The following is a 6124-nucleotide window of genomic DNA, read 5'->3' as shown; positions in this document are numbered from 1 at the left end:
TCAGTGAGATCTCACAGAGCCTGCAACTTTGGTTTTTATATTTGGTTGTAGTTTGGTTATTTTCGCGGTCTCGCATACCGCTCTTTCTAATGTACCAATTTTTATTGTTCACTTTTTTAAAACGTAGGAAATATGATTATATACTAATTTTATTGGTGTGTAAAAAAACTTTATATAAATGGAACCGAAATGAAATTTTTTCTTAGATAAAGGTTTTTATTAGAAATATTTTTGATAATTATTCGGGATCGCTGGCCACGTAAGCGTGACGAGCGTAAAAATCGTATTAAGACATGATTTTTTTTTTAAATTTATTAGTTTTAAAAGTTTTAACTTTTTAAATTACTATAAAAGGACACTGACTGCATATGGAAAAATTTTAATTTTAGCATATTAAATTTTAATCACGTAAAATGAAAAACTTTCTTTGGATGGGATGACAGCTATTTCTAATAATTTACGTCAATACAATGCAAATGTTAGCAGAAGTCGGGGAAGCCCGAGGAAGACATGGCACGACCAAGTGAATCAGATACTTGAGTCGGGCCATGTCAAGAGTCAGAATAATAGAAGAGTATATATGAGACGATGTATGAATGTGAATGAGGCAAGGAGTGTGTGCCAATAACGAGTTGTTTGGCAGTCCGTCCTATCTGCCTACCCCTGCGAAAGGCGTGATGGCATATGTGATGGTTAGTTAGTTAGTTATGTCAATTGGTATTCCCATTTCTACATAAGTGGCTATAAAACGTTGTATGGAATGACAGCCATTTCAAATAATGTATGTCAATTGGTATTCCCATTTCTACATAAGTGGCTATAAAACGTTGTATGGAATGACAGCCATTTCAAATAATGTATGTCAATTGGTATTCCTGTTTCTACATAAGTGGCTATAAAACGTTGCATGGAATGACAGCCATTTCAAATAATGTATGTCAATTGGTATTCCTGTTTCTACATAAGTGGCTATAAAACGTTATATGGAATGACAGCCATTTCAAATAATGTATGTCAATTGGTATTCCTGTTTCTACATAAGTGGCTATAAAACGTTGTATGGAATGACAGCCATTTCAAATAATGTATGTCAATTGGTATTCCTGTTTCTACATAAGTGGCTATAAAACGTTATATGGAATGACAGCCATTTCAAATAATGTATGTCAATTGGTATTCCTGTTTCTACATAAGTGGCTATAAAACGTTGTATGGAATGACAGCCATTTCAAATAATGTATGTCAATTGGTATTCCTGTTTCTACATAAGTGGCTAGAAAACGTTGTATGGAATGACAGCCATTTCAAATAATGTATGTCAATTGGTATTCCTGTTTCTACATAAGTGGCTAGAAAACGTTGTATGGAATGACAGCCATTTCAAATAATGTACTTATGTCAATTGGTATTCCTGTTTCTACATAAGTGGCTATAAAACGTTGCATGGAATGACAGCCATTTCAAATAATGTATGTCAATTGGTATTCCTGTTTCTACATAAGTGGCTATAAAACGTTATATGGAATGACAGCCATTTCAAATAATGTATGTCAATTGGTATTCCTGTTTCTACATAAGTGGCTATAAAACGTTGTATAGAATGACAGCCATTTCAAATAATGTATGTCAATTGGTATTCCTGTTTCTACATAAGTGGCTATAAAACGTTATATGGAATGACAGCCATTTCAAATAATGTATGTCAATTGGTATTCCTGTTTCTACATAAGTGGCTATAAAACGTTGTATGGAATGACAGCCATTTCAAATAATGTATGTCAATTGGTATTCCTGTTTCTACATAAGTGGCTAGAAAACGTTGTATGGAATGACAGCCATTTCAAATAATGTATGTCAATTGGTATTCCTGTTTCTACATAAGTGGCTAGAAAACGTTGTATGGAATGACAGCCATTTCAAATAATGTACTTATGTCAATTGGTATTCCTGTTTCTACATAAGTGGCTAGAAAACGTTGTATGGAATGACAGCCATTTCAAATAATGTATGTCAATTGGTATTCCTGTTTCTACATAAGTGGCTATAAAACGTTGTATGGAATGACAGCCATTTCAAATAATGTATGTCAATTGGTATTCCTGTTTCTACATAAGTGGCTATAAAACGTTATATGGAATGACAGCCATTTCAAATAATGTATGTCAATTGGTATTCCTGTTTCTACATAAGTGGCTATAAAACGTTGTATGGAATGACAGCCATTTCAAATAATGTATGTCAATTGGTATTCCTGTTTCTACATAAGTGGCTAGAAAACAAACGGACAATTGAATAACGTAAATTTAAAAAAAAATGATGTAATTCAATATTGCGGCAAAAAAGTGCCCACATAAAAAGTATAAATTATTTATTGAGGTATTATTCTATTTAACTTAACCTATCCTAACCTATCCTATCCTAACCTAACCTATAATAACCTAACCTTTTTTTAAAAATTTATTTATTTAGAAAACATGCCTAAATAACTTTATTTTATTTTCAGAGTTCGGTCAAAACCTAAGTACCTACCTACCTAATTTGCGTAGAGTAAATGGTAACTCTAGCCACTAGTATTGTATCGGGAATACCAACATAAGAAAATGTCATCAACAGAAATTGTTTTGGCTGTCATCCCATATACAACGAAAGATAGTTTTCATTTTACGTAATTAAAATGCTAAAATTATTTTTTTTACAAATCCAGTCAGTTTTCTTTTATAGTAATTAAGGTAAATCAATTTTTTTAAATAAAAATCGTACTAAGCGTCATCACATTTTTTAACACACTAGTCTCCATTACCAATGTTTATTTATAATTTGAATTCTTTGTAAGAAAAAAAACAGCACAAATAATACAAAGATAGAAAATAAATATATGAATTTAAAGTCAAGCCATAAAAGTTTCTTATATGTTAATGTTGCATAGGTAGGAGTTTTACTGTGTCTTAAAATTAATTTAATTAAGAGAAAGAGGAATATAGGTCAAGGATAAGAGATCCTGTTCCAGAAAACGTCGTTTAAAATCGTGTTCCCTATTAATACATTTTTTAATATTAATAATAAATAACACTTAATTTATTATTGGGATATGTTTCAAATGCGAACTGAAGATTCAGACATCATTATATTGTATATACTCGTACTTATTCAATTTCAAACTACATCATAATATAACCAGTGGCGTAGCTAGGTAACCAAGGGCCCTGGGGCAAATTAAAAAAATGGGGCCCCACTGCTATGTAAACTGATTAGGTTTTATCATATAAAAATATGAAATATACAGACACTTTAATAATGATAAGCTACTTAAGCTCTCTTTTGTGCACTGCAGACTGCAGGGCAGGTAATAAAAATATTAAACAGTAATAACATAAATTACAATTAATACTTGGTGTAGGTTTGGCTAATAAAACGAAATAGAGAAGATTCAAGGGCTTATTATATAAAGGTCGGGCCTACCAACTGACAAAATAACAATTATATTTACAATTTTTTTCTAGCTTTAGTTTTCCCAAAAGTATCAATGACTTCGTTTAAATCCAGGCTTGATGCGGTTTTGTTTTCAATTGCTATTAGCGATAAATGTCGGAGTCGAGTTTGGCCCATCTTAATTCTTGAATAATTTTTTATTATTTTTAATTTGCTAAATGATCTTTCAGCTGCTGCAGAAGTAACAGGAATTGTAAAGAATAATAACATTGCTGTAAATACTTCCGTTAGGTCGCATTCTAGCACTCCATATTTGCTCATTATTTCCAGAGATGTGCAAAATGGGTACCCAAAACCATTTGAAATGCAAAATGGAAATGGGTCAAAACTTTTCCATTTGAAAATGCAAAATGCAAAATGGTTTTTAGAAATGCATTTCAAATGCAAAATGCAAAATACCTATTTTCAAAATGCATTGAAAATGCAAAATGGTTTCTCAGGTCAAACAATTAAAATGATTAAAGAATTTTTAAACAATTTTGTAATTTAATAATGGACATCAATGTAGAACAAACATATTACATGATGGTAAATCCAAAAACACCACGACTACAGATTATGAAACCACAAAAAATTTTCACGGGACTAATGTTGCCAATGTAAAAACATCGAAACTGCTATCTAACATTTAATATTACAGCGTCATGGCCCCATGTTCAGTATTTGAATCAGTATTTTTTGTAATGGTATCACTCAATTGCCAGGGCTCCTACCAGGGAGCAACTTGACAAATGTAAATTATCTCTCATAGCGAGGTTGAGGACCGACTGATATTTGGGGCTTATGAAAAAAAGATGAGTGGAGATAGTAGGAAGAATGTTGCAAAAAAGCATTTAAAATGGAAAATGCATTGAGAAAAGCATTTAAAATGCAAAATGCAAAATTGTTTTTAGAAAAGCATTTAAAATGCAAAATGGAAAATACCCATTTTGCATTTTGCATTTCCATTTGAAATGGATTTATTTGAAATAAAGCACATCTCTGATTATTTCCTTACATAATTGGTGAACAGTCCATGCTTGAGTTAGTTGAGGTAAAACTAGATGGTAAATATTAATAAATTGAAGTGAAAAACTAGGGCCTATTATATCTGAATATTTTCTTTGGAATTCGTCACACTTTTGTAATAAAGTTGCTTCATCAACATGTAATAAAAATGTTGGTGTTAGAAAATCGAATATATGACAGACTGCACTCATACCAATAAAACGTGTATCTAATTGAGATATTACTGTGTCTAGTACATTATTGAAAATCTCAATTTTAAATATTTTTTCTCGGTTTGGAAATCGATGATCAGCAGCTAATTCATCAAAATGTTTTTAAACCTTTTTTTTGCCTTTTTTCTTGAAAATGGGTATCAATACCATATTTTCTTGCAGTTTCACTGGCTTTGCACTTGAATAATTAGAAATCATTTCTATAAATGTGCAACTTTGCTTTGGTCTCTGCTAAAACTTTACTCGCCTCGCCCAAATTGATGTCGCATTTTTGTAAAGTTTTGGATGCATAATTGATGTCGTTCAATACACTGTGCATGAATTCGCAAAGCAACACGCACTCGAAATTTAGTACTCTCTGCTTCACTACGCTCATCTTTATTAGGACTCTTTAGAACTATTTCTGATAATGCTTTGATAATATCAAAATAACGAAGGTTTATAGCAGATATCGTATTGACCCTACTGGACCATCTAGTCGGATTTAGTTTTTTTAGAGTGGTGTCCGATTCGCCAGTGAATTTTGGCAGTAGATCCCAACGTTTGATGCTGTTTCCTGAATTTAGCTGAATTTAGGGGAATTCCCTAGGCATAACTTTTGAATTTCTCTCAACTTAGTTATCATGATTAAAGTGGGGTTGCAAGTTGCAACCTGTCATATTTATTTTGAAAATGGGATAAATTTCCAAAAGTTCAGTTTGATTGAGATTTCTGGTAAGGATTCGAGGGCCCCCTGAGCTTGAGGGCCCCGGGGCACTGCCCCGCGTAGCCCCTAGGTAGCTACGCCGCTGAATATAACGATCATTCTGTTATGCATTCTAAAACACAAATGATTAAAAGCTTAAACGGGCCGAGAATCGGCGTTTAATGGTCAGCAAATGGGATGGAGGTTAAATACACTAACCCAGGGGTCGGCAGACCGCAGTTCGCGAACCGCATTCGGCTTATGATGCCCATTTCACTTTCATTCAACCAATCTTATGAGATGAAGCCACCGAACGAATTTTGACTCGAACAGCATCAGTGTTAGCAACTCGGTTCTTATGGAGTTAGACTTAGCTCTAAATCTAGGTCATCAACTCAAAAACAAAAATTTAGCTTTTTAGTTCTCTTTTTCAGATAATCTAGCTTTTTATTTTATTAGAACTCATTCGCATAACGTGAAAATTATTTATATCCTTTAGGAACCTGTTATTTATGTGTTAAAATCTTTGTTTTGATCTCAGAATTTCTCTAGCCACCCAAGTCGTCAACCCCTGCTCCCCCTGCTCTGCCCTAACGTAATAAAAAAGAAAAAAATTCGTACATAAATAAGCCACTCCTTCATAGTTCCCCCTCCAACCGTACGATTCACGTTGACGTTGCCATGATTACTGTGTTGTGAAAAAGTTTTTCATCTCTGCAGTAGGTAGGTA

The sequence above is a fragment of the Hesperophylax consimilis genome, chromosome 6 (assembly GCF_061612785.1).
Source record: "Hesperophylax consimilis isolate HC1 chromosome 6, BYU_Hcon_1.0, whole genome shotgun sequence".
NCBI lineage: Eukaryota > Metazoa > Arthropoda > Insecta > Trichoptera > Limnephilidae > Hesperophylax > Hesperophylax consimilis.
This window is presented reverse-complemented; position numbering follows the sequence as displayed.